The sequence below is a fragment of the Mirounga leonina genome, unplaced genomic scaffold (genome assembly GCF_011800145.1).
Source record: "Mirounga leonina isolate KUSES-001 unplaced genomic scaffold, KU_Mleo_1.0 Mir_91, whole genome shotgun sequence".
Lineage (NCBI taxonomy): Eukaryota > Metazoa > Chordata > Mammalia > Carnivora > Phocidae > Mirounga > Mirounga leonina.
Genome location: NW_023270839.1, coordinates 36,069,493 through 36,096,958, shown reverse-complemented (window position 1 = coordinate 36,096,958; position 27,466 = coordinate 36,069,493). Strand labels below are relative to the sequence as shown.

Here is a 27,466-nt window from a genome sequence, read left to right as displayed (position 1 = left end):
GATTGGGACAGTGCTACTGATTGTCTGTCCTCCTTCCCTACTCGGGGGGCAGAGAAGGTTGAAATGAGCCCAAAGGAACATCAGAGGGATTTAATTAGATGAGCAAAAATATTCTGAAGGTCAAAGGGTGGGATGACATTCTGGAATCTCCTTCCTGATTGCTCTTTTGAAATCAGCAGAGCTGTCACACTTGCCTGAGCCTGTGTGGTGAGAGTGTGCCAGGAGGGTGGGGCTGGACCTGTTGCTCTCAGGGAGTGCCTTCCGGCTTTATGATTTTATATCTTCAATCTTGGCTGGTTAAAAGATCCATTTATACACTTAACCAGATTTTCCCAGGGTGTAAATTCCCCCCAGAGATAAATTAAATACTTTTAGGGATACAGTCGGTCTGTGAGGCCACCAGGGTACCATTCACTGCTTCGAAGCTGCAGTTTACCAAATGGTACCCTGGTGACTTAGGGAGTGAGTGCACATCTGTAAAAGGACTTCCTTCGCATCCAGGGATGCACTCTCAGAATTCTCCCTGAAATGCATGGACAGCCAAGGGTGGAAAATGGAGAGAGTGAGGCCCCTTAGTTGCTCCTCTGTTCCCATCATGCTCTCAGCTGGGCTGCTGTGTCAGTGAAAGATAAGCCACAGTAAATTAGGGAGGGAGGGCAGCTCAGCTCCTGAGCACATGCCATTTCCCCTTGGTCAGAGCCAGCTCCCTTGGGGATGATCCATCCCCCAGGGGTTTGCTGTGTTGCCCAGGGTGTCAAGTGTCAAGGGCTTTTCCTGGACCACCTTCCCATGCCTTTGTCCTGCGTTGTCTCTCTCGCCTCATCAACATCTAACTTATTTTTCCTTCTTTTGGGGTATTAAATGTATTCATTCATTCAAAAAACAATTAGCAACCACTTATTATATTCAGGATCAAGTTTTAGTGAATCACACCAGTCCTTGGTTTAGATGGATCTGAGTTTAAATCTTGGCTCCACGATTTATTGGCCTTCTGCCTCTTTGCCTCACTTTACCCATCTGTATAACAGAGGTAATAAAAGTTTCTCCCTCAGGGGCGCCTGGGTGGCTCAGTTGGTTAAGCGACTGCCTTCGGCTCGGGTCATGATCCTGGAGTCCCAGGATCAAGTCCCGCATCGGGCTCCCTGCTCGGCGGTGGGTCTGCTTCTCCCTCTGCCCTCTTCCCTCTCATGCTCTCTGTCTCTCTCTCTCTCTCAAATAAATAAATAAAATCTTTAAAAAAAAAAAAGTTTCTCCCTCATAATGTTACAGTAAGAATTAAATGAAACAATATATGTAAAAGGTTTAATAAAGTGCTGAGCACAAAATAAATATTAGCTGTTATTCTTCTTTACCTTCTACTGTAAATGCCAGGCACTGAAGTGCTAGGGATATAAATATAAGTAAGACCTGGTTCTTATCCTTAAGACATTCATAGTCTAGAGCAGTGATCCTCAAAATGTGGTTCCTGATCACCATCAGCAGCATCAGCTGGAAACTTGTTGGATGAATTCTCACACCACCCAGACTTCCTGAATCAGAAACTCTGTAGCCCAGCAATCTGTTCTAACAAGCCCCCCCCCCCCCGGGACTCTGACCCTCATGCAGTTTGAAAGCCTCTGCTTTATCGTAGAGGAATACTTGTATCTTACAGGAATACTTGTATCTTACATCTGGGGGTGGGGGGCAGGGGGCTTAAAGTGTACAAAATGTTGCTATATGCTTTTAATTCCTTTTTTTTTTTTAAGATTTATTTATTTATTTATTTAACAGAGCTAGAGAGAGAGCACAAGTAGGCAGAGGGGCAGACAGAGGTAGAGGGAGAAGCAGGCTCTCCGCGGAGCAGGGAGCCCGATGCGGGGCTCGATCCCAGGACCCTGGGATCACGACTTGAGCTGAAGGCAGACGCTTAACGACTGAGCCACCCAGGCGCCACTATATGCTTTTAATTCTTACAGCAGATCTGCAAAGGAGGAATGGTTATTTCCTCTATTTTCAACCAAGGAATGGAAGATATTGTAGCACAAATGACTCATTCACTAACCGGACTGCACTTGTGCTTGGGTAATTCATCCCCTCGGGGAAAGTGACCCTCCAACAATTTAGAGTAAGTTTTCACTTAGCCTAAGCCAATGCTGGTAATCCCAGGCCCTTCCTAAGTGGTTGGTTTAGGAGTGGACTTGTGACCCAGTCTGACCAACAGGCAAGAAGAAAGTCTGTTGAGGAATTTCTAGGGATTTTCTCTCTTAAAAAAAAAAAGTACACAGACAAGATGGCCTTCTTCTCCTGCTGGATGTGATCCTGAGAGCAGCAGCCGTCTTGTCACCATGAGGAAGAAAGCACAAGGCCCGGGCTGATGTTCAGAGAATGTAGAGGAGGGAGATGGGAAGGCCCTTGTTGATATCATTGAGGGATGGGATCAGGCAACCCCAGTACCATCCTATCATAGGACCTCCTGTATTATAACAAATTCTTCTTGTTGAAGCCATTTTGAATTGGGTTTTCTGTTCCTTGAAATGAAACATAACCTGGTAAGTCCCACATGGAGAAAGATTGGCAAAAGGTAACAGAGCTAGCCATCTGAACTCATGTTCTGAGGTTCTAAACTCCCGTTCTTTCCATAATTTAACTTGTTGATGGATGATGGCTCTGATGGATGGGGCACGCTAACACAGTAACTCACATGCATACCTCATAGCAAAGCACAGCCCTTCCACCACCCACTCCTTCTGCTGTTTTTTCTAACTGAAACTCTAGGCGATCACATCTTTATCCCTAGTACCTAGCAACATGCCTGGCCCACAATAAGTGGTAACGAATATTACTTGTACTTTTATAATAAATATATAAAAATATAAATAAATAAATATAAATAAAAAATGTTTATTGATGGAGGGAATGGCCACCTAATTGCGTGAATAAATGAATGACTGACTAGTGAGGGGTTGATGGCATAAATACATTTAATATACTCCCACTCTAGAAAAGTCAGTTTCATGGTAGTCTTACACACCTTAAATCAGACTGTAAAATGTCAGAGTTCAGGGGAAGAGGTACTGGAGAGGAGAGAGGCTTAAACTTTCCATAGAATGACTGCCTATAATAATAGAAAGGGACTTTGTGGTTACTGAGACAATTGTTTTAGGAATAAGGAAACTGAGAAACTCCTCTTCCTCTCCTTTCCCTTCTTACTCTAGTTTCTTTCTAATTACACATTTTCTTCAGTCTTCCTTTCTTACATAGTATCAACAAATGTTAGATTTGGAAAGGACCCTGTGAATCATCTGGTCTACCCTCCTTATTTGACTGATGCAGAAGGTGATGTCCAGAGAGAGGAAAGTGGATATCCAAGGACTCTGAACAGTTCTAGCAGGTGCACTGGGCAGTGAAGGGCAGGTCTGGTGTCAGTCTGAAACTAGGAGGGGGGGGAGGATTATCCCATATCAACTCTGCCATCATCATAAGTTGCATGATCTTGGCCATGTTACTCATCCTCTCTCCGTGCTTCGGTTTCCTCAACCAGAACATGGATTGTAGCGGCTCGTTGCATTGTTGTGGGAAGTATGTGTACCATGCAGGAAATATGTTTAAAGCACTTGGAGAGTATGTTCTCAGTAGCTGTTAGTCATATAATAATATCTAATATGTGCTGATAAAGAGGATGGGATGATGACCAAAAAGAAAGACCTGGAATTTGGACCCAAATTTCTCAATTCTTGTTTATTTCTTCTAACTCATCCTTTTTTCCCCTTTTTCTTTCTCTTTTCCCTAGCCTGACATTTAAGTTTCATTTTTGTTTTCCATTTTATTATTGTTTGCATTAGAGAAAGGATGTGTCATAGAAAGAACATGGGCACTGGAATTAGACTGAGGTTGAGAGCTTTTATTTGCTGAATATTAACTATGGAGCTTTGGTCATACCCCTTACTAATCTGGGCTAAATTTCTTTGGAAAGCAGAGATTCCATCACCCAGTTCCTAGCTCTGTGATAAAGTAACACTCCTCGTATAGTTCAAGACATGTTGATTTTTCCCCAAAAGCCATAGCCCAGTAAGTATGCAAAGTTTCGAAGTCTTAACTGTATCTCCTCTGGGACACTCCCAAAACTGAATCATGGCACTATGTACCCAAATGGGCCAAGTCCAAATTAAGTCAAATCCAGCCTGATCATTCAGTTAAGACTGAGGCTGATTGCTGACCTTGCAGAATCATGTGGTTGAGGTGTGGCTGACAATGAATGTAAAAGATTGACCACGCCTGGGGCCACATTCATCATGTTGTCTCCCATCTTAAAGGCTAGGTTTGTCCTCAAAGATCCTTTTGCTCACACTAAAACAAATAGCGCTTTAAAGTGACCTTTCTGTCAGCCAAATGGGGAGAGCTGCCAGTAAAGTTCTGGGCTGCTAAACTTGGTCCAGTGAAGCAGCCTGGGGCAGAGGAAGGGCACTAAATGGGGAGTTGGGAGTCCTGGGTCCTTCTTTCATTACACTGCCAACTCTCTGAGTGACTTTGGCCAAGTCTTCACTGACCTCTCTAGTTTCCTCATGACAGTTAAGGCCCTTCTTGTTCTCCACAGTGTAATTTCTTTGTTTAATGAACTTCTTCAGCAACAGAACATGCTACCATACATCTTCCATATTGGACATCTGCTTTTTATCCATCTCTTGTAACACAGCTCCCTCCAACAGCATGTCCTTTGTAGTGCCAACTAGTCTTTTTTTTTTTTTTTTTTTTTTTTAAGTAGGCTCCACACCCAGCGTGGAACCCAATGCGGGGCTCAAACCCACGACCCTGAGATCAAGACCTGAGCCGAGATCAAGAGTCAAAAACTCAAAGGATGCCTGGGTGGCTCAGTCATTAAGCGTCTGCCTTCAGCTCAGGTCATGGTCCCAGGGTCCTGGGATCAAGTCCCGCATCGGGCTCCGTGCTCCGCGGGAAGCCTGCTTCTCCCTCTCCCGCTCCCCCTGCTTGTGTTCCCTCTCTCACTGTGTCTCTCTCTGTCAAATAAATAAATAAAATCTTAAAAAAAAAAAAAAAGAGTCGAACATTCAACTGACTGAGCCACCCAGGTGCCCCATTGTACCAAGTATCCCTTTAGGCACTTAAATGGAATTGCAGAGGAACCTTGGAAATGATCTAGTTATCAGATGATAAAACTGAAACCCAGAGAGGTTAAGCAACCTCTCCAAAGTCACACAGCTTTTTGGCAGCTGTTCCAAGACTCCTGCCTTCTGCCCTTGCAATGAGATGTTGGTTGCTGCAATGACGATGCATCCTTTTGGTCATATCATCTTGGAATAAATGTTAAGAGTAACAGCTGTGTAGACCCAAGGCTTTATTTTCTTTATTATGACAACATGTCCCTGGGAAGAAAATATTTGTAGATCTAACTTTTGGATGTGAAGTAAGTGTCAAACTGAAATGTTATTGACTCAATGGTGCTTCCTACTTTGATAAATGTATCCAATATGTTCCCAGTGACTCATCGGCAGGGCGAATGTATCTTTTTTTCCCTTTTTCCACACTGACATTTTTATTCTTCTACACAGTGCTGCCCCTAAAATCTGCATATACAGCATTATCAAATTTCATCCCAAAATTAATAATTTGATTAGTTATTCAAAATCTCAAGCATCCTGACAACCAGCAATCAAGGGGTGGGGTGGGGGAGAATAATGTCAAACTGATGATTTATCTTTGTTTTTTTCTCCCACAAATGAGCTCTCTCAGACAACTTATTGGAAAATCGTGAAAGGATGTTTTACTTCATCACTATATCTGGAACATCCCTAAAAGAAATGAAGGATTTTTCTAAACCATAGGTTGGTCCTTGATATATTATCTTTCTTACAGAAAAAAAAAAAAATCAGACAGGGGGCTATAATGCAATGGTTTTATTTTCACGGTGTCATAAAGAGATTTAGAAAGATCCCATACTGAACACTGTGAAATAAAATTAGTGATGGAATAAGTGAAATGAGAGTTTTAAGATTAAAAATATGCTGAGATGGGGGTGCCTGGGTGGTGCAGTCTGTTGAGCAACTGACTCTTGATTTCAGCTCAGGTCGTGATCTCAGGGCTCAGGGTGGTGAGATCGAGTCCTGCTTTAGGCTCTGCACTCAGCGTGGAGTCTGCTTAAGATTCTCACTGCCTCTCCCTCTGCCCACTCCCCACCCCACCCCACCCCCACATGTGCGCGTGCTCTCTCTCTCCAAATAAATAAATAAATCTTAAAAAAAAAAAAAAATCTGGGGCGCCTGGGTGGCTCAGTTGGTTAAGCGACTGCCTTCGGCTCAGGTCATGATCCTGGAGTCCCGGGATCGAGTCCCGCATCGGGCTCCCTGCTCGGCGGGGAGTCTGCTTCTCCCTCTGACCCTCCCCCCTCTCATGTGCTCTCTCTCATTCTCTCTCTCTCTCAAATAAATAAATAAAATCTTTAAAAAAAAAAAAATCTGAGACCCTTAAGTGGAAAACACTATGCTGGGAAGAAACGTGGTGTACAAAAGACTAGGGCTGCTGATTTTAATTAGCCTCAGGTATCCTTTCCCCAAAATGTATGACAGAAAACAAATCCCCTAGAACAGATCTTTATAAGAACAGTTATAAGGTCCTTTATAACTTCTATGTATTTAAAGAACTTTGAATGCCAGAAGGCACAAAAAAATAGGAACTCTCTCAATGTACATACATACAGAAAATATGAAAATAAATGAAAAGCAAAATAAATGTGTACATTATCTATGCAAGTGTCCTATGTCTTGAGACAGTGGATCGTAACTTCTAATAACACAGCAGAATTCTGTACCCCTATACACAGGTTCTCCAGAAATGTAGACATTTTGCAATTAGCACATACACCAGTGTTTTCACTTTAATGATAGATAAGTAACAAACAGAATCACCAGCAATTCATTACCTTTCAACACTACAAAAATCTCTGACAATACCTTTTTATGAATTTGACCTGAGGCTGCTCACTGGAGGGAACAGAAATTGCATCTGACACAGTAATGTGCTTTAACTGTAAAAGGCCTTAAAAGATAGGGCGTTCCCAAAATGAATAGGAAAAAGACCTCCCCAAAGCAGTGGTCAAAATCTTTTGTTTAATCAATAGCATTTGGTTTAACACCAGTAGTTCTCAGACTTGGAGGCTCATTATAATCACCTGGAGAGCCTTTACTACTCCCAGCCTGGGCTGTACCCCAAACCAATTAAACCAGAATCTCTAGGCGTGGGACTCAAGCATCTATATGGGGTGATTACAATGTGCAGCCAAGCTTCAGAACCTCTGATCTACAGATAAGCCATCCCTGATGACTGTATTATTGGCCTCAATTATTCACTCTCTTTTACTGGTGCTACACATTCACATCCTTGAGCTACTCTCTCTGTGGGCAAGGGTGCTTCCCCATGCCCTGACTTTGGATACAGTCATGTGACTTGTTTTGGCCAATGGGATGTTAGCACATGATATGCGCAAAGGCTTGACATGTGCTTGGTTGATGGGCTTGCTCTCTTGTACACCTACCTGCCTTTGGCCATGAGCAGAGCAGGTCTCTGTCAACTCCTGTCCCAGGAAGAATTAGAGATGCAAAGAGCAGACCGAAACCCAGTCAGCCACCTGGAGCCAACGCCAGCTGAACCCTAGCTTGCTTACAGACATAAAAATTGGAAATAAACGTTTGTTGCTGTACACCACTGAATTTTGGGATGGTTTGTTATGCAGCGGTTTTGTATAATAGGTAACTGAGATACCTAAAATAGAAAAAAAAATATTTAGTGAGAAGGCCAACTACATTTTGGGGCCAACTACTTTTCTTCTGGCATGACAGAGAGGGACAATTCAGAACTATTTCTAAAGGAAAGTTTGACCCATAATATCTACTATGATGTAGCTTTTTGGAACAGTGCTACTGTCTTTGTCACCCTTCTGATCTGTTAAGCAGAAAATATTTCCTGCTGACTTCTTACTGAGGTTCACACAGGCCTTCCATCTAAATATCTATCTCCACCAGGGCAGAAACTGGCATTCTGAATCATCAGTGCCCCAGGCTAGTTTGATGGCATTCTTTTTTATTTTACTTTTTCTTTTTTCTTATTTTTAATTTTTAAATTTTAGCTCTATCCAAGCTTTTTGTGGAAGAACAGAAAAACACTATGTAACCACCACCCAAATAATGAGACAGGCATAGCTTAGTTGTGGTAGGGTTCCTTACTTGGGGCTGGGAGACTGGTGGTTGTGCTGGGGTCATAGGCCAAGTTAGGCACATAGGGGCATGTGTCTCTTCTCTCATAAGAAGAGCCCTCCTTTAGGATTCATAGTTGTTCATCTCTGTGCATTTAAAAATCAGGTGGGCTTGAATTTAGGACAGTGGTCTTCAAATTGAGGGTGCACCAGAATCACAAGGAAGGCATTTAATAACATGAATTGCTGGACTGCACCCCCAGAGAGTCTCACTGCATGTGAGACCAGAGATTGGTATTTCTAACAAGTTCTCTGGGTGATGCTACTGCTGATGATCTGGGGACCACACTTTGAGAACCACTGACTAGAATGAAAAGTATGTATGTGTGAGATGTCTTCCATTTGGAACATTGCCTTGCATAAGGAGGATTCTTACGTTCTTCCTCAGTGGAAAAATGTCTGTATATAACACTAAGAATAGGTTCACCTGGAGAATATAAATGGAGTCAGGGACCTCATCTCTCTTGGCAAAAAGCTCATCTCAACCATAACCATAACCCATAACCACTTCCCAAATGTTTATCTTTAGTCCTGACTCCAGGAAAAACAACTCATGAAATACCTTCTTTTCAACGAAGATTTCCTTGTTTTCTCCAACACTGGCTCTTTCTTCTGAAATTCTAGAACTTTATCTTAACCTGTCCTAAGGCATTCAACACTTAATATCTAAAGTATAGGTACTGATGGACTTGTCTTAGCTCCTCACAGATGATGTACAATCTATCTGATTCATCTTAGAATGTCTTACAGCATTTTTTCTAGCAGGTGCAAAATAAATATTTATAGAATCAAATCAAATCTATGAGTGAATGTCCATGTGAGGGTGTCTTGGAAGTTCAAAAGATTAAAACTCGAAATGAAACGCCTGCACCATCAATATGATAACCACTAGCTACATATGGCTATTTAAGTTAATTGATGTTAATAAAATTAAAAATCCAGTTCTAAGCTATACTAATCAGGACAGTGTGGTATTGGCAAAAGAGTAGACAAATAGATCAATGGAACAGAATAGAGAGCCCAGAAATAGACCCACATAAATATAGTCAACTGATCTTTAACAAAGGAGCATAGTCTTTTCAATAAATGGTGCTGGAACAACTGGACATTTACATGGAAAAAAAATGAACCTAGACACAGACCTTACAACCTTTCACAAAAATTAACTCAAAATGGATCATATGCTTAAATGTATAACATAAAACTATCAAACTCCTAAAAGATAACAAGAGAAAATCTAGATGGCTTTCAGCATGGTGATGACTTTTTAGATACATCATAGGCATGATCCATGAAAGAAATAACTGATAAGCTGGACATGATTAAAATTAAACTTTTCTGCTCCGCAAAAGATAGTATCAAGAAAATGAGAAGACAAGCCACAGACTGGAAAAAAAAAATATTTACAAAGGACATCTGATAAAGAACTGTTATCCAAAATATAAAAATAACACTTCAAAATCAACAATCAGAAAACAAAAACTCAGTTTAAAAATGGGCAAAAGACCTGAACAGACACCTCACCAAAGAAGATATACAGATGGCAAATAAGCATATGTAAAGGTCCACATCATATGTCATTAGGAAAATGCATGTTAAAACAATGAGATACTAGTATATGCCTATTGGAATGGCCAAAATTCAAAACACCAACATTACCAAATGCTGATGAGGATGTGGAGCAATGGGAACCCTCATTTACTGCTGGTGGGAATGCAAAATGGTGCAGCCTCTTTGGGAGGGAGTTTGGTAATTTCTTAAAAAACTCAACATACTCTTACCATATAATCCAGCAATTGGGCTCCTTGGTATTTACCCAAGGAATTGGAAACTTATGTCCACACAAAAACCTGCACATAGGGTGTTTAGAGCAGCTTTATTCACAATTGCCAAAACTTGAAAACAACCAAGATGTCCTTCAGTTGGTGAATAGATAAACTGTGGTATATCCAGACAATGGAATATTATTTTGTGCTAAAAAAAAAAAAAAAAAAAAAAGAAATCAGCTATTAAGTTATGGAATGAGGAAATTTACATGCGTATTAATTACTAAGTGAAAGAAGGCGACCTGAAAAGGCTATATATATATATTCTGTGTGATGTTCTGGAAAAGCTAAACTATGGAGACAGTAAAAAAATCAGTGGTTGCAGGGCACCTGGATGGCTCAGTCAGTTAAGCATCTGCTTTCGGCTCAGGTCATGATCCTGGAGTCCCAGGATCGAGCCCCTTGTTGGGCACCCTGCTCCGCGGGGAGCCTGCTTCTCCCTCTGCCTGACGCTTGTGTTCACTCTCTGTCTCTCTCTCAAATAGATAAATAAAATCTTTAAGAAAAAAAATCAGTGGTTGCTAGGGTCAGGGAGAGGGAGGGATGAATAGGAGGAGCAGAGAGTATTTTCAGGGCAGTGAAACTGCTCTGTTCAATATTATAATGGCGGATACATGTCATTATACATTTATCAAAACCCAAAGGATGTACAACACCAAGAGTGAACCTTAATGTAAATGATGGACTTTGGGTGTGCCAATGTAAGTTCATCAGTTGTAACAAATATACCCCTCTGGTGTGGGATGTTATGGGGGGACGTGGTGAATATATAGGAGCAGGAAGTATATGGGAAATCTCTGTACTTCCTGCTCAGTTTTGCTTTGTGTTCTGTTTCCTGAGAAAGACTTTTAGCAACTTAGATGCTGGTCTCTAGGGCCATTGTAGCCTCATCCCTGAATGCCACTAAGGTTTGGTGTGCACTTTTTACCTTCTCTGTAAGACATAATAGTTCTGTCTCTATTTTCCCTAGACTCCAGCTCAATACCCTGCAAGTAATAGGAGAACAATGAAGATTTTGTAAAATGACAAGATAGATGTCATTTAACTCTCGACCCAGTGATACCCCAGTTGAACACTAGTGATTACTCTAAATCATCATACACCTACTATGTGCCATATATGTTCCATATTAGCACTATCCAACAGATATATAAAGCAAAGCACATACAAATTTTATATTTTCAGTAGTCAGATTTTTTTTAAAGATTTTATTTATTTGTCAGAGAGAAACAGAGAGCACAAGCAGAAGGAGCATCAGGCAGAGGGAGAAGCAGACTTCATCCCAGGACCCTGGGATCATGACCTGAGCCACAGTTAAGACACCTAACCGTCTGAGCCACCCAGTTGTCCCCCGTAGCCAGATTTTTTAAAGTTAAAAGAGATGAAATTAACTTGAGCAGAATATTTTATTTAACCCGATAGATGCAAACTGTTGTCATTTCAACATGCAATCAATATAAAACTATTAATGAGACACTACATTTTTGTGTACTGTCTTCAAACTCTAATGTTGGTTTTAATACATATCATATAGTTCAATTTGGATTAGCCACATTCCAAGTATTCAGTAGCCACTTGTAGCTAGTGGTTACTGTACTGGACAGGGCAGTTGTATACAGTATTTTATTAAATCCTCTAAGATGACTAAGAATAGTAGCAAAATTTTGAGTGGCACGCATTCTAGAAGAACATCTCATCTACCCTCCTAACAACCTTCATCTGTAGATGAGGAAACGGACCTAGACTGCTCCTCTGTGGCAGGGCTGGGTCTGGAATTCCTGCTCTGAGGCTACCAGGTCAGGCCACTGATTAACTGGGTGGTCTTGAGCAAGGCAGTTCTCTGCATTTTAGTTCTCTCTTTCACAAAATGGGAAGAGAGTTGCACTGGATCAGCCAGAGTAAATCTTCCTCCTTATTTCCTAGCATCTGGTGAGCCTGGCTCTCCTGTTCCCATCCGTGAGGACCTCAGGTTTACAGGCTTCCTTCTCTGATCTGAACAGTGGGCTCTTCCTAGCCCAGACTTCGCTGGCTGGGCCTGGCCGGACTCTGTACCTACAAACCTTGCAGGAGGATGAAGTCCCTCCCATACCCCAAAGCAGTGCGGTGTTTTCATTTGAGTTTCTTCTACTTCCGGCAGAGTTCAGCTTCAGCTTTTTGATGCTTTTTTGAAAGAAAAGAAACTTGTCGTCTGGGCACTCGGTTTTAATTTTGTCTTCTTTGTTCTTAGGCATGTTGTAGAAAGCTCCCCTCTCCCAAGGATATTCTACTATATATTTCCATAATTTTCCTGCTCTCCCTCTCCACAAAATGCAAAGAAAATAACTATCAACTTTTTTGCATATATAAATTTTAACAGCCCATACATGTCAACTGATCTTTTATCCAGGAAGGAAAGGCTTAGTTCAAGTGATTGAAAGTTGAAACGCTTAGGTTTTCATTCTCATTGTGTAACAGAGCACTGTGTGGACATGCTACGTTATGATTAGTTTATCAATTCCATTCCCCAAATCCACTAACTCTAATGAGTGCCTACTATGTGCAAGGGCAGAGTCCCTATTTTCAAGGAATGTATCTTTTACCAGGAAGAGTAAGGCAAATCTTCAACCAAGGACAGCACAAAATAGATAAATTGTGCCAAGTGCCTTAAAAGGGGTGCAAAGTACAGTTGACCCTTGACCAACCAGGTTTCAACAGCATGGGTCCACTTATCTGTGGATTTTTTTTTTCTATAAATATAGTACAGCACTCTAAATGTATTTTCTCTTCCTTATGATTTTCTTAATGACATTTTCTTTTCTCTAGCTTACTTTATTCCAAGAACAGTGTATGAAGCATAGACAAATTAAATGTGAATTGACTGTTTATGTTATCAGTAAGGCTGCCAGTGAACAGTAGGCTATTAGTGACGTTTTGGGGGGAGTCAAAAGTTATATGTGGATTTTCGACTGCACGGTGGGTCAGCGCCCCTAACCCTTGTGTTGTTCAAGGGTCAACAGTACTAAGTTCAAATATTTGGTTTGGGGTAAATCAGAGAAGGTTCCACAGAAGAGTTGCCTTTCAGAATGGACCTTGATAGGTAGGGTTTCAGTAAACGGAGAGGGCAAGAAGAGCATTTGGGGAAAAGACGCATAGGCACCTGTCCCTGTCTCCCGCACTACAAGCAGGAAGAAGCGTAGGAGGCAGCACGTGGCTTGGTCTGAGGATTACACAGGGATTGCAGCGATTATGTAAGGATGTAAGGCAGTTTGGCAAACTCCGCATGAGTGTCACACTCCCAATCCTCCACCCATGGGAGACGACATTAATTAATCACAGCCCACACCTTTCCAACCAACCTCAGGAGCTCCTTCATGAGATAGATCAATTTGCCATTCCTGGTGCAGGAGTGTGGAGATAAGTGAGGTAGAGCCTTGAATACCGTGTTGACTAGTTAGTAGTTAATTGGATAGGCAATGGGGAGCCATTAAAGTCTTGTAAGCAGGGGAGTGACATGGTGGGAAATGAGAGTTGTAGTTCAGGGTAATTAACTTGGCAGTGTTATTTGGGATGGATTAGAATGGTTATAAGACTGAAGGCCAGTTATTTGGAAGGTTATTGTAATGGTGTAGGTGAGCAATAATGTCTGGAACTGGAGTGGTGGCTGTGGAAAGAAGGGACACAGGTCACAGAGGTAGAATTTAAAGCACTTGGCAAGTACGTGAAGATGTGGAGAGCTAGGGCCAGTGGTGAGAAAGAGGAGTCAAAGCTCACTCAGAGGTTCCCAGGAATTACCTTGGAATAAGAGAAAACAAACCATCTTGTTACCATCAAGAGGGGAGCGTGGGATTGGCCAGGAGGGAGGGAAGAGTCTTGGAGAATTTGGGGAGGGAGAGAACAGTCTGCAAAAAAATGGATTTAGGTTTATCTCTTCTACAAAGCATAGATTTTCTAAGCCATCGTCTGTCAGAGAACTCAGTAGTGCAAAGTAAAATAACCATTTTTAAGCAAACACTATTGCCCTTTGTCAACGAGCAGAGCCTAAGGAAGGCTTCCATCTTTCCAAATATTTGAAAAATTGTTAAGCTTTAATTAGTAAGCAGGCAAGGGGCATGAGGGAAGTAAAATATATAAACCTAATCACTGTGCTTTCCAGGTTTCAAATGCTTCCCCAACCTGGGTAATTTACACTTTAGTAACAATGACTGACAGTCAAGGAATGTATCTAACTCACTTTTATTTTTCCCTTGGGGAAAGCACTTTCGGTCCCAATTGTTTTAAGTTGCAGAAGCAGTAATTGTTTTAGAGAGTTAGGAGGAATGGCTTTTTGGAGCTGGAATTTACTGCTGAAGGGAATATGGATTCTATCTTAGTTGACTAAGGTCACTAGGGCCATTTCCAGGAAGGTCTTTCCAGGATGAACAAATACCAGCTTAGAGAACAGCAAAGGAACCAATTGAAGGCTCAGGGGAATAGACTTAACCAGAAAAATGTTAATGAGTTGCTACTGGTACCTAAAAAGGAGCCAGGGGTATGTTTTGAGCCACTTGTATCCCAAATAGAATTATTGGTGAAATTTAATATGAAAAATTGTTTAAAAATATTTTAAAATAAATATGGAAGCAGTGGATATATTTTGAGATATTCACTTCCCCAGAGGCACTCGCTTATTTATTAAACTGTGCACTTTGATATATTTGTTTACTTAGAAAAGTCAAGAGTGACAAGATAGGTCAGTTGTATCAAGAACATTATTAACAGGCTAACCAATTGTAAATGGTGTGAAGGCTGTTCTGGAAATCTGTGCTTTGATGTATGGGGAAACCCACACATCTGATTTGGGATGGAGGAGACAATCGTGGCTTTGTTTGTAGGCGCCAACAGACAGGCTAAAGCCAGGGATCCTTGCAGAGACTGGATTAAGGTATCAGAACCGTTCACATCTCATTTACATCACTCCGAAGAGTGGACCACAGGTTTTGCTGATTTAACACACAGACCATGGCAAATAGCATTGTGTATCTGAAATCAGACCAAGATCAGTAACAGTAACACAAACCATGTGTGAAGTTTGGCATATAGAGGTTCCTCTTAAGCAATTATCTAACTAGGTCCCCCCTCCCACCTTATTTTTAAAAAGCCTTTTTCCAAACCAGGAAGGTAGAAAAAGCAAAATGTTCCCTACTTCTTTCTCTCATCCCAACCCCCTAAATACACATATTTATGCCACCTTCTGGTATATAATAATATTTTTTATCGTCAAAATTTGTGAGCTTTCTGAAAGGATGGTGGGGGTGTGTGTTAAAAATGTACCGATTTCATCAGTGTCTGGGCAGGCAAAAAGAACTGGTGAATCGAGTATTGAGGCAGAGAAGTCAGGCTACTACCACCTGAATGGTTTCCACTCATTCAATTTGTATTGTCCCTTCATATTGGAGTTTGGGGTCAAGGTAATGCTGATGCAATTCTCTACTTCCCTTGGATTTCATTAAACACCTACTGTGTGATGGGTATGTTTCAATGGAAGGGAGGTGCAGAATAATGTCTACAATGATGTGACTTATCAGGAGCTGTTAATTATCTGAATTCTATCATCCAGACATTATTAATGCCTCTTCAGTATATCTTTTATGGATGAGACTGTACATTTAATAGCAAAATGACCAGTGGATATTGACAATTAGCAGCCACACAGGAACTAGATGCAGTGTGGCATATTTCAACCAGCTTAGATAGTCGTCAACCAAACAGGCCAAAGTTTTCTTCAGTAGAAACTGCCCTGCCAAGTGGTTTCTGGATCCTTCTCAGAGGAAACAGCAAAGCGGCTGAAAGCCACCTCTTTCAACCACACCAGAAATTGGCTGTCCATGGCGATTCTAGACCCAAAATCTGTTTTAGACACAGATGTATCAAACTAAGTCTGGAAACCCACTGGACGTCCCATCCCGAAGTAAGAAGTGCCACGTCCCCCCCAACCTCCTCCTTCCTTGGGGTGTCTGTCGGCCCAGGTCGAATTCCTTTTTATTTTCTCCTCAGTCCTGGGGTGGGCTGGCAGGGAGCTACCTGCGATTCCCCACCGTGGATGATCGCATTTGTCTCTTCTCACGCCGCCTGCAGATGGGGACGAGTTCTGTTCCCGAGAGAGTCTCAGAAGTAGGCACGGAATCATCTCGCTGATCTTAATTTTGTCCCTGGGCTGGGCAAAGGGGAGGATCAGGGCAAGAGAGCCTCTCCCCTCCTGCCCCCCTCCCCCCCCAATTGGCAGCCAGTCGGTGGCTCTCGGTCTGGGGTCCGGAGGGTGGGGAATGTGGGTGTGGGGGCCGGCTGGAGAAGCTCTCGCTAGCGCTGCCTGTGGCCAGACCCGCCTCCCAACCCCTCTCGGGCGCACACAGACGTCCACCCAGACACACTCCGCGCGCTCCCTCGCGCTCTCGCTCGCCCGCCGCCGCCTGCTCTCTCCCTCCTGCTCTCCCTGGTCTCTTTCTCCCCCCTCTTTTTTTTTTTTTTTTTTGGTACCATAGAGTTGCTCTGAAAACAGAAGATAGAGGGAGTCTCGGAGCTCGCCATCTCCAGCGATCTCTACATTGGGAAAAAACATGGAGTCAGCTCCGGCAGCCCCCGACCCCGCCGCCAGCGAGCCGGGCAGCAGCGGCGCGGACGCGGCCGCCGGCGCCAGGGAGACCCCGCTGAACCAGGAATCCGCCCGCAAGAGCGAGCCGCCCGCCCCGGTGCGCAGACAGAGCTATTCCAGCACCAGCAGAGGTAGGAGGCTGCGAGAGGGGCTGAGGAGGGGGCGGCGGGAGCCCGGGAGCGGAGCGGGGGCCGGCCGGGAGCGGGCGCCCGGAGCGCGGGGTCCGGGGCCGCGCGCGAGCCTGCAGCGGCGCCCCGAGCCCGGAGAGCCCCCCTCCCCTCCCCCCTCCGCCCCCCAGAAATGTTGCAAACTTTTGCAGCCCGTTCTCGGGTTGCGGGAGGAGAGGGGGGCGGGGGAGGCGGCAGGAGGGTTGACAGCCGGCGGGCTCAGCCCCTGGCTTTGATTTTTCTGCAAAGAGAGGAGGAAAGCCGCGTAGCCCAAATTAAATACGCTCCCCCAAAACACGGAGAACCCGAGAGTGGGGGCCCGGGAAAGAAACTTTTAAAGCGGCAGTGTCCTTTTAAGAAGGAAAAAAAAATTCGTTTATGGCCACCCTCCTCCCGCTTTACCTTTTCTCCTCTTGACAGTTTCGGCCCCGGCTGCCTCAGACAGGGTGTGTTTTCGGTCCCCCGCAGAGCTGAGGGGGTGCGGGAGGAGTGAGCGACCTGGGAAGCCCCGGGGGGTGGCGAGGGGGCGCTCCTGGATCAGGGGGCGACGGGGGCACCTTCTCTGGAACACGGCGGTGGGTTTGGGATTTGGAGGAAGGGCTCCATGGAGGAAGGGGGGTGCGGGCGCGTGAGGCGCTCGCCAAGTTGTCTGGCGGGCGCGGCGAGGGGAGATCCGCAAGTTTGCAGACCCGGGGTTCGCAGCCCGGCGCCCAGGCTGGCGGGGGGCGTGTGCGCGCTAGCGCGCGGAGGGCGGTGGTGCTGTGGGGCGCTCCACGCGCATTCGGAGTGAGCGTCTGCAAAAGCAAACAAGCAGGAACAGAAAGCTCGAAATGCACCCAAACTTATTTCTGCCCTGGGAATCCTTCCCTCTCTGAGGTTCAAGCGTTTCTGCAAGAACCTGGGAATGGTCAGCGAGAGTTGAATGCTGGTTGGATAGTGCGAGAGATGTCCCCCCCCCCCCGCCCGATTTTTACACTTCATTTTGGAGCGTATGTGCGGGGAGGGGGGGCGGGGGACTCCATTGCCCCCTCCTTGCTTTTTCCTAGTCAAAGTCGAGTGTTGGGGAAAGCTCACTCTCTCTCTTTCTTAAAGGTGTCGGAAGCTGCTGTGGGGGGTTTTCTTGGAGGTGGGGGATTATTTATTTGATTGCGCCTGGAGTTTGCAAAGAACAGGAGGAAGCTACGGCTTTAATTACTGTTGTAAATAATGTATAAATCACGCCTGTCACTCCGGAGGAAGCAGGCTCGCGCGAGCAGCCCAAGGGCTGGGGATCAGGAGGATCTCCAGCCCGGGCTTGGGCACTGGCCCAGCGCGCCCCCTCCTCTTGCCACTCGGCTTCTGGCGGCGATTGGGGAGGGCTGGAGAGAGGCAAGTGGGGGCCCGGGAGCCGCTCCCTTCCTCTCGATGTTATAGTTGGGAGGTAGGAATATGGCTGATCATGTGCTGGCTGTTTTACAGTATTCCTCTTCCCCCCCCCCCTTAGCCACACCCCCTGTCCGGGAGCTTTCCCATTCACGGAATTCGAGTACAGTAAAAGCCATCAGGATGACACACACGAAAAACATTTAATTAAAGGCGATTTCCGAGGAGTGAACACGCCGAACCGCGGTTTCAGCGGGAGGGGGGGGGGTGCAGCAAGGGACGGGAAGGGAGGGAGGGGGATCAGGGCTGGGGGCCGGGTCCTGCCGCCAGCTCGGTGAGTTTGTGTGTGGAGAGCTTTTGGCTGCAAAGAGTATATTTAGACCCTGAGACGGTGGATTTGGAATGCGAGCGGGTTATGTAACAGGGTTAATCAGAAACACTGGAGAAAATCCCCTTCATGTGTTTCTGAGTTTTTTTTTTTTTTAAAGGGGGGGACATAATCTATATAGGAAGCCACACTAATTTCTGATTTGTGCTGTCACCCCCCCCTTAACCTCGCCCTCCCGTGTGTTATTAGCATCTTCAGGTGTCATTCTTGCCAGAAGGTGTTCTTGCGAGAGATCAGGGTGGCAGCTGCAGAACCGACTAACAAATCCGTAACTTGCTGTTCTTGCAAATTATATAAGGCTGGGGCATTCAGTACCACTAGCCCCCTAGGCTTAGCAAAAAGGGGAGAGGGACAAAGTAGGGGTGGGATGCATCCTGCACAGCTGACCTGTTGACCTTTGTCCCCTTGCCCCCTAGAGGGTCACCCTCCACTCACTCTTCTTTGAACCAACCCCCTTGTCCATCTCTCCAGAGATTTACTAGGGGGAGGGAGAAGAGGTAAGGCCCAAACCCTCAACTCACATCCTGCACGCAGGCACTAGGTTATATAACAGTCTGAATGGAAAAAGGAAGGTCAGAGATGGAGGCATCCTTTAGTGAACACAGCAGTAGTAATAGCTTCCAGAAATTATGTGCATTTGCAGACTTTAACCTCAGATGTAGTGTCTGCTCCTCAGGGATCCCAGTCTTTGTGTGTGTGACCTAGGGAGAAAAAGAATGTGTAAGTATGCCTGGTAGATGAGAGTGATTTGAAAATGGGAAATGTTTGGGTTTTCAGATGATGTAATGGAGTTGGCAGAATATGCAAGTCGGCTCCCAGAGTGTAAGCAGCAAGAAAATGGGAGCTGGCATCCAGTATTAATGTTGCATAAATTACAATATCGGAAAGAAATTCACCTACACACTAGGTGATTACGCCTTTTTAATACTTAAAACAGAAAGGCACACAACTCAAAAGGAAAAGCAAACATCATCACCTTATAATTAGCATTTTCAACCTCAAGGAGGATTGAATGGAGTTCTTGGCATTGGGTGACGTGGGAAGCTTTTGGATTTGGGAGATGCTTTCCAGAGAAGTAGCAGGGTTAGCCTCCAGCCAGCCAGTGTTTGCAGTCCACAGAAATTGTGGTCTGGATTCTCGTGACATTGAGGTGACCTCATGAGACATTACCAGGTAGACTTGAAGCTGTTGCTGAATGCCAAACTCCTGGGAGTCCCCGCGTGAACAGGCTTCGTACCCTCGGTGCCTGCGCTTCCAGAATCAGATGTGTGACTTTGTAATCTGAAAGGTGGACCTTCCCCTGTCCTTAAAACTAGCAGGGAATGTTCGCAGTTGTAATGAAACTGTCCCGTTTTCTAGGTGGTACTGATGATGGCTGGTGTCATTCAGTACCATCTTTACAACCCAACGAAAGGCAAAAAAGAAAGGCAAGAGGCAACATGGGAAGTAAGAATGAAGCAGAGGGAAAAAAAAACCACAGCGAATCTTTAATTTAACAAGGCTTTCAGGGACTTCAGGGAGCCATAAGCATTGTGACATAACTGTTGTTAAAAACCCTTTTCCAGAATCTCATTATTATATGCATGCCAGAAGCTTACATATTTCACTTTCCTAAAGTTATCCTCACAGGGCTGTGTGGCTCGCACTTGGTTTGGAACACCAGTGTTACAGGTTGAAGGCTTTTAGGGCAGGCCGACCTAAGGAAAAAATCGAAACCAAAGATGGGATTAATACTGAAAAGCTCAGTTGGGTTGAGATTGAACCCCCTGGAGGCTCAGCTTAGATTGATTTAAAATCAGTTAACAAGGCCTGTAGTTTCTTTGTAGCCCTGAGGACTTCTAGAACCATGTAAACCAAAGTGCTTGGCCTTCACGTCCCCCTTTCTGTCTTGGCTGATTCACTTTCAGGTAGGTGTCCTTCTTGCCTGGTAGTTTATAGCCTTTTCTAGACATTGATTCTCAGATCAACTTTTCTGACACGGACCAGGCTCTCCACAGTGACCAAGTGATGCCCCATAGTTTGAAAGAGCTCCTGGCTGGCATAAAATCCTTTGCCGGAGGGATGGAATAATTGTTTTTTAAACTAAGGGACTTTAATTTTCCGGTAAATTGCTCATAAAAACATTTATAGTTATACCCTTAAAAAATGTACTGGAATAGTTTTAGAAAATGCATTTGGTGATAGTTATGATAACCTTTCCTGTTGCTTCCCCCGTTCTTTCTTAAAAAGAATTGAATTATTAATCCAGAAGTCAAATCCTGAGTGGCCAAAACCCGTGTATAGCAGACTCTTTTTATGTTAGCCACCTGCTGGAATTTTCCAGAACCTACCAGCATCATGAGGAGCCTTGGCTTTTTCTAGAAAATGCCTCCATTTCCAAAACTGAAATACAGAGTCTGCGTGGAAGCCCCCTCCCCTGAGACCCTTAAGCTCATGTTTTCAAGGCAGCAGAGGTGGGGGTGGGGGTTGGGGGTGCAGCACACACTGCTCGTTCCACACCAGGCTCCTGGGTGGGATTGCAGGGAGGTTCGAGAATATTCATTGTTGTGCCTCCAGGGGGAACGTTCTGAGGATTTGGGGGGACAGCTGCATTGCTTTTGGAAGCAAACTGACCCCTGTCCAGAGCTAACCGTTGGAATGCAAGTGAGACAAGCCCATGGCTCCTTCTCCTTGGCCAACACTCTTGTCACTTCTGACTGGAGATGCACACTTTTCTCCACATGTTCCCATTTTTGCTTCCAGAAAGTTGGGGTGTGTTGTTGGAAGGGCAGACTTGAGTTGGATGTCACTGAAAATTCTGTTTGTGTGGTACAGTCTCTTACGGCTTAGGCCACTTTTTCTGAGAGTGCTGCTCCTCTCTGCCCTCATCCGTGGTCTTAGTCTACTTGGTGAATTGCGCTTCTTAGGTTACATATGTACTTACGTGTTTGTAGAAGCAGAATACATAATGACATTTCAGGTGTCTGGGGAAAAATTATAATGTGACTGCCCTTGTGCCAGAGACTAAAATTTTGTAGAAAACCCAGCTCTCTTCATATGACATAACCTGCTGCGTAAGCTCTTTGTCTTCCGTGAGCCATTGTTCAGGTACTCTGAGGTAGACGTCGTCCACTCCCTCAGGGAGATTCCTGACCAATCATCCTAGATTAGTGATAGATTTTTCCAGAGCAACAACAGTCTGCTTTGAAAGGCCTTAAGGTACCAGAGTGAACCCCAACCTAGAATGTGGAATATCTTTCTGAATATGAAGACTGTCATCCTCACTGAGAATTTAGGAACAGTCTCTCTCTCTCTCTGTCTCTTTTTCTCTGTATTGTTCTCTCTTCTATCATACAAAGAAATGTTTTGGTTTTTTTGCGGGGGGGATTGTGTGTATGTGTGCGGTGTGTGGTGTGTGTGTGTGAGAGTCATAATGGGAAGTGTTAGTTTGGAAACGAGCTTTTCAATTTTTCACCCACCTTACTAAACCGTACGTTAAGAGAAATAAAAGCGAATCATTTTGAATTAATGCTTTAAAAAAATTCTCCAGATAATCAGTGTTCAAGTTTCGATTAATATACAGTAAATCATGATTTTTCTATAAGAGTGCCAAGGCATTACTGGTGAATTCGTTTTTCTGGCTAACAGTAGATTCACCGGATCTTTCCTTTTTCTCTTTGAATATGTTTCTTTTAAATGTACTGGTCCCCTTTCCTACCCTAGGAAAGAACATGGGGAATGTAATCGAATCTTTCTTTGAGGTTTGAGGATCTTACAGTGCCATAGGGTCACTGTTCTGAGGATGAATTCTGATTGTACATTATAGAACTGTGAATGGGGACAGTGTCAGAGACTGGACTAAATCTGCCCTGATCCCAGCTTGGAAATTGTTTTCTTTTTCTGTTAAATCCTCAATATCAGTATGTTTTGTTATTTGCCTTTCTTGGTCTCTAACTTGCAAGGAGCAAAACGGAAATTCACTTTAATTAGTTGATTCTGGTTAATTGAGGTTTTTACTTTCTAGGAAAATTTCAACCTGAATCTAGAGCCTTAACGCTTTCCCTGCAGTTAACAGAGGATGTAAAATCATTCTTAGATGTTTAGGAAGACTGTTGTATTTACAAATAAGTTATGTAATGTATTACCATAGCATTGTGTAACTTCACCCCCATGTAATAATGGTAGGTAGAAATATCGGCTAATTTTGCCTCTTCCTTAGATATATTGAGAGGGTATCATAAATCCTAAAAACTAGGAAATTCTAGGGTTGGAGGGAAGACTTTCAAGAATATCAATAAAGAACATTTAAATTCCCCCAAAGGAAATTCTCCTTTAAAGCCTGGGCCTTTGTTCACTGGACCAGTATGGAAAGCATGCCCAGGATGGCACCATCAGATGCTGACTTTCTCAGGGCCGTCCCATGTGATTTAATGGTAGTGTGTGGTTATCTTCTGATATCCTTGTTGTCCCAGCATTGCAAATTCATCTTAGGGGTCGTGGTGTTCTTTTGTGACAGCCCAGTTATTATTATTATTGTTGTTGTTGTTTTGGTTTTGGTGTAAGGACATCAAGGAAATTGTCTAGAGAAGTCCATAGAAGAGGGGAATGGAGCGTGATGAGGAATAAATGAGCCACGTCTCGTGGCTTGCTTTTTGCTCCCGCTTTTATGTGCCAACATGAAAAGGAATTGCAGGTAACAGTTCCCTTGTGTTGGTGGAAGAACAGTTGTTTTTTGGTTTTTTGCCTTTTTTTTTCCTTTCTTCCCCTACCAGATGTTTATGGCCTTCATTGACATGTCATTATTACAGACTGTCTTATCACAGTATGTCCTGTGGCACATTGACAATGGCGTGGCCCTGTGGTTTCCTGGTGATTGTCTCGTCCACAGAACTGAGGCCCTGGTGGCCAGCTGCAGAGCCCTCTCCAGGGTCCACCACCAGTTGAGAGTACAGGTCTCCCACACCCTTGAAGGTGCCGGAGGACTGCAGGCCAGGCCAGGGAGTTTCTGTACCAGCGCTGTTCTCCCCGAAGCTCAATCAGAAGCTGGAACAGAGTAGGAATGCGTGTGGCATAGAGGATTTATAATCTCCCAGCTTCGAATCATCTCTAGCAATGTTACTGGGCATTTGCGTTTTGGTTGTGAACTATCTGAAAGTTTTTTGAAATAATCAGGAAGTTCCCCCATCCACGAACCGACCATCATAGATGAAACTCGTCTGGGGTGCAAGGAAGGGTGCTACTTAGTACAGGATCCTCAAGCCTGTGAAAGAGGCAGCGCACTGTTAAAAATACCTAGCTTACTTCGGGGGAGGATTTGGCTGAATACTGATGAAGTTTATGAAATATGAATGTAGTGAAGTTGCTGTACGTAAGTGGTAGGCGTGTGTGAAAGAAGTAAGAAGAAATAAAATTGTGTATAAATGACACTCTGAAACTTGATGGAATTGTATACGTGACAGGAATGGTGACGTTTGGGTCCGTGCTTAATGGGGGAAAATAAACTGACTTAAAAATCTGTATGTCAAACTAGATGTGGGGCTAAAAATTACAGAATATAAAATTATTGGACTTATGAGCAAAGAGCGCTACCAAGGATAAATAGGCAGATTGCAAAGGATAGAGGTGAAACAGAATGGGGGGAAAATGAGGGGCCAACACTTGAATTTATAATGAGCTATGGTAATCACTGCTTTAAATAATCCAGACTATTAACTACTGTGCTGCTAGGTAGAGAATGAGTTATAGCCAAACAAAAGGCATAAATATGAATTTTAGGTTGTATGGGAGAAATCCTCTTGATCCCCAAAGCATAAATGCATGTACTGAGAAGCAAAGCTGCACACGATGTAATTTTTTTCTGTCTTGTCCTGATTAATTGACAGCCAACTGTATGCCTCTTTCCTGAAGGTGACTTTACAATCTCCAGACACAGACATTTCTCTCAGAAGTGGAGTGAAGGAAGGAGAACCACAAGCTAAAGTGTGTTTCACTGGGTGAAGTATTTTGGGGGAGAGATAAGAAGGGTACAGTAGGGGAATGGAACAGTGCATACAGGGATGAAGAATGCCTGTTTGGGGCTGGGGAGTGGGGGCTGTGAACGAGGAAGGGAATCCCTAGAGGGAAGGAGACTTCGGTGCAAAGGAAAATGAAATTAGCATTGACTCTGAAATGGCGGGGAATGTGACTTTCTAATTTTAAATTATCTTTAACAAGGGCAATGAAAAGAGGAAAAGTTGACACTTTGAGAAGTTATGACGAACTTGTCGAGAATGCCAATTGACAAAGGCAGGTAAGGGAATACTTGGAAACACAGAACAAGAACAGTTCTGAAGGGCATGATGATCTGCTTCCTAGTGTGTTAAGGGAATTGGCGGGCATGTTTATTGACTCTTCCAATTAGTTTTAAAGAAACCTGAAGAAATGGACAAAGATGGAGAGAAGACAGCCAGATGTGATTCTGCCCTTCCAGAAGCAGAGAAGCTTCTCTCATCCCATGTGATCGATGCCAGGCCTGGGGAAGACTGTCTGTATAGCAGTTAATGGATTTTCAACGTACAAATCACAGAAGAAACAAGGGTATATTTAGCAAATCTAAAAACTCTTCAATAAACTGTATTGCTTTTCACTTTCACTGTACAGTCCATGAAGCCAGTGTATGGTAAGAAGGCCGCGGTAAGGATACAGCGGTGTACTCCCAGGAACGTTTGTGTGATGGGGATATTATGTCTGAAAGGACAGGGCATCTGGGAGGATGAACTGCCCGTAGCTCTCAGTTGTCTGGGTAATGAAGCATTGGAAAGCAAAGGCAAGGGAAACACTTTGATAATCAAAAATGATTCTTCTTTTAGTGATCATATTAGTTGACCAGTGAGGACAAGTGTGAAGGTGCGAGTTGCATTTTACCCTCTCCAGCACCTGTGGCCCACTTCTCACGAGCACGTGGATGCAGAAAGCGGGAACCCTGACAATTTCTGGAGACCAGCCCGTTAACCTGGAAGATGTAAAATTTCACAATTTCACAGCGTGAAGGAGGGAGGTTGAAGATTAGCGAGGCTCTCACATTTCTTGAGGCCCTGCAGAGAATCAGTAGAAGAACTGATGCGACGCCGAGAGGCTCTAGCAAGTTTCCTAATCTCGAGCTCGAGGGTGTGTGCTCGGTGTGGGGTTGCTTGCTCATGATGCTGGCATTGGTCATGCTTTATTAGCCCAAAGCCTGTTAGAGCCAGAAGGGGCCTTATGAATCATCCAGCCTGGCCTTCCTCCTTTACACTGACGCCCACAGAGGTCTAATAATGCATTCGAGGTCCCATTCCCAGTAAGTAGCAAGGGATACGGGTCTTCTACTTCCAGTGTTCCTTCCACTCATGTGCTGTGCCGAGATGTTCAGAAATTCCAGTAAGGTACAGAATCAAGTTCCTGCCCCGCCAGGGGAGCCCCCTGAGGATATTACAGTGTGTACGCAAGTTCATCCAGCAGGAGGTGGTTGACGTGTGTGAAAGTCTGTGCACGTTATGTTGGTTGTGCATCAGTAATGGAACATTATCAATAATGGTTATGTTTTCCAGTCCCACTGGGCATTTTTATTATTGTAGCAAAATTAGCCAGTGAACTGGTGGTGGTATTAATAGAGCCATTCTAAAGCATAGTGAAGATAGTGCTGGTGCCTCACGCGCTGCTGAATCGGTAGAACGTAAAATAGAGGCTCTGGAGGGGAGCATCTGGTCGTTGGTCCCGGCCTGGGCAGTGATGCTTGCTGGAGCTGGACGCAGCCAGAGGGTAGAGTGGGGGAGGCTGGCTCTTGGCAGCTGCCGCTTTTCCCAAGACAGAGGGTGTAAGGCAAGTGCCTTTTACAGAGATGCTCAGCAGCAGTTCCACCCACGGAATACTATGTAGCCAGTAAAAATCCTGTTGTAGTAGAAAAATCTCTCTTGATAAGGGAAAATGTCATCTGTTCGTGAAAAGTAATAACCTTCATAGCAGTGTGCACAGAATGACATCATTTTTGTAAAAAACTATAGTGTGTGTGTATTAATATGGACCCACGTACACCTTAATGATGAAATGATAAAATGGTTATTTCCGGTGTGAGTTTTTTTTCTTTGTGCTCTTCTGTATTTTTTACTTTCCTGCCTTATACGTGTATTACTTTTGTAACTAGAAAAAAATAAATCTTACTTTTTTTTCTCCAAAAAGATTGTTTGTATGTTGTGAAACTGGGGGTACTTTGAAGGAACTAATTCTGAACTTAGTATGTTACGTGGAATTTCTTGATGTTTTAGGATGGGCCAAGTTTACTGGCCCAAAGAGCAGTACCTCTGACAGTCACATTCAGCCAGGATTGTCAGGAAGACAAGGGTCATTCAGCTTGAATTTGAAAAAGAAATGTCCAATATTGGAATTTCTTGCCCCTCTAGGGCAGTGTCTTTTTTTTTTTTTATAAAGATGTTTTTTTAAATTTATTTATTTGACAGAGAGAGAGATAGCGAGACAGGGAATACAAGCAGGGGGAGTGGGAGAGGGAGAAGCAGGCTTCCTGCCGAGCAGGGAGCCCGATGCGGGACTCGATCCCAGGACCCTGGGATCATGACCTGAGCTGAAGGCAGACGCTTAACGACTGAGCCACCCAGGCACCCTAGGGCAGTGTCTTTTAAGTGTTTATACCGTGTCCTACAATGAGAGGAAATAATACGTTGTGAGGCCGTGCGCGCGCGCACACACACACACACGTGCGTGCGATAAACTTTTCATGTAAAACATTTATCCTTTACCTGGGATGCACTGTTATTTTTGCTCTATTATTTAAAGACAAGATCCAAATCACGAGCCACCAAATTGGTTTCATGATCTATTTATGGGCTGCCTCTCACAATTTTAAAAACTCTGTCCTGGGCATGA

The 27,466-nt window shown here is 44.1% G+C and overlaps 2 long non-coding RNA genes across 2 annotated transcripts; one reads left to right on the top strand and one right to left on the bottom strand.

Moving 5' to 3' along the window:
- Positions 1-11,492: 11,492 nt before the first annotated feature.
- On the bottom strand, positions 11,493-17,788 carry LOC118003232. Its single transcript, XR_004677292.1, has 3 exons — positions 17,245-17,788; positions 16,561-16,623; positions 11,493-16,240 (listed from the first exon to the last, which is right to left on the bottom strand). It is a non-coding gene; the product is annotated as an uncharacterized LOC118003232 (long non-coding RNA).
- Positions 16,551-26,930, top strand: LOC118003231. The gene is made up of 2 exons (XR_004677291.1): positions 16,551-16,806; positions 24,479-26,930. It is a non-coding gene; the product is annotated as an uncharacterized LOC118003231 (long non-coding RNA).
- The last annotated feature ends 536 nt before the right edge of the window (positions 26,931-27,466 follow it).